The sequence below is a fragment of the Girardinichthys multiradiatus genome, chromosome 8, assembly GCF_021462225.1.
Source record: "Girardinichthys multiradiatus isolate DD_20200921_A chromosome 8, DD_fGirMul_XY1, whole genome shotgun sequence".
NCBI lineage: Eukaryota > Metazoa > Chordata > Actinopteri > Cyprinodontiformes > Goodeidae > Girardinichthys > Girardinichthys multiradiatus.
The window spans coordinates 3002055-3004039 of record NC_061801.1 but is presented as its reverse complement, the minus strand read 5'-3'; the positions used below and the strand labels follow the sequence as shown (position 1 = coordinate 3004039).

Below are 1985 nucleotides of genomic sequence, written 5' to 3'. Positions count from 1 at the left end.
TTCATTGATTTCTGAGAGTCACAAAGGAACTCTTGTGCAATTGCACGGGAAGAATGCAAACGCTCACAAAACTTACAAACATAATCCAAAATGTTTTCCTGAGCGGAAGTGTCAGAGTTCAAAAGTTTCTCTTTCAGAATTTTTAGTGGACTGCGAAGAGTATGACCAAACACTAGTTCTGCAGGGCTAAATCTTAATGATTCCTGAGTGGATTCTCTAGCTGCAAACAGTACAAAAGGGATACCTTCATCCCAGCTTTTCTTATTCTCAAGGCAGTATTTCTTCAGCATAGACTTTAAAGTCTGATGCCAACGTTCTAAAGCTCCCTGAGATTGCGGATGATATGCACTAGAAGCAGCATGTTTAATGTCTAGTTCTTTAAGAACCTGTCTAAAGAGTTTCAATTTGAAATTTGTACCTTGATCTGTCTGTACAGTTCTTGGAAGACCAAATGTAGGAAAGAATCTGGTCATGGCATTAATGATTGAACTAGCAGTGATTTTACGGAGAGGAATGGCTTCAGGGTAGCGAGTGGAAGCGCACATTAAGGTAAGTAAAAACTGATTACCAGATTTGGTTCGTGGTAAAGGACCCACACAATCCATAATGATGCGTTCAAATGGTTCTTTCACTGCAGGAATTGGATGGAGCGGAGCATTTGGTATGGTCTGGTTAGGCTTTCCAGCCATCTGACATATGTGGCAACTGCGGCAGAATTTAACCACATCTGTTTTTAATCCAGGCCAGTAAAAGTGTTTCAAAATCAGTTGGTATGTTTTTGAAACACCCAAGTGTCCTGACCATTTACTTTCATGTGTTAATGATAAAATATTCTTTCGATAACTGGAAGGAACCACAATCTGTAAAACTATGTTCCAATCAGCACCAGGAAGCAGAACAGGACACCATCTACGCATTAAAATTCCATCATCCAGAAAGAAAGATACACCTTCTTCCTTGGCCACATCAGGACCTACTACACCTTCAAAATAGGGTTTTAACGTTGGATCCGACCTCTGAGAAGTGCGCAGGTGAGCACGGGTGATTGGGAAAGCACTATCAGGGGTCTGTAATGCATCCCCACCAGTCATATCCGGAACTGCAGAAGCCTCTGTAACAGAGTCAGATTCTCCACCACCTAAGAACACTGACATAAACAAACTGTCAGACAAATCCACATCATCACTTTTAGCCATTTTCTTACGTTTTTGTGCACAAGTTAGTACACCAGTTGGGTTCACTTTGGGAGATGACTTGTTATCTCTAGTTCCCAAGTTTTGTGGTACATCCGAAACCTCTAATGCAGGAGTTACCTTACCGCCAGCAATATCATTACCTAACAGTAATGCGACACCTTTGATAGGTAGTGCTGGGCAGACAGCAATAGGAAAAATTCCTGAGATTATTTTGGACTTTAAATGTACCAGATGTACAGGCCGAGGAACATAACCCATTTCTACGCCCTGTAGAATTGCACTATATCCACATGATGACTGTTCAGAAAACGGTAATGTGTCAGCTAAAATAATGGACTGAGAACCTCCAGTATCACGCAGAATGCGAATAGAACACTGATCTTCAGGCTGTCTAGTGAGCGAAACTAGTGCATCCGACAGAAAAGGGTTGAAGCAGGGATCAGGTGTGCAGTCAACTTCAGCTCTTACAATGTTTGGTTTCCTCTACACCTTTCGGTTGGGACTGAACAGAGGTTTGTGTTTTCCGTTTTAAAGCTAAACAGTTAGCAATGACATGCCCTGTTTTATGACAATAAAAACACTCTCTGTTTTCCTTCAATTGTATGGGCTTGACTGTGTCACACGTCTTAACAACAGAGGTTTTGTTCGGATTGGACTGAAAAATTGTTTTGTGGGTAAGCACATACTCATCAGCAAGGACAGCAGCAGCAGACAAAGACTCTACTTTTTGTTCATTTAAATGCATGGAAATGCATTCAGGCAAACAGGTCTTAAACTCCTCTAACAAAA

General features: G+C 41.3%; 1 long non-coding RNA gene across 1 annotated transcript; it reads left to right on the top strand.

The window, feature by feature from the left end:
* The first annotated feature begins 458 nt into the window (after nt 1-458).
* On the top strand, nt 459-766 carry LOC124872053. Its single transcript, XR_007039193.1, has 2 exons — nt 459-549; nt 638-766. It is a non-coding gene; the product is annotated as an uncharacterized LOC124872053 (long non-coding RNA).
* Nucleotides 767-1985: the final 1219 nt, after the last annotated feature.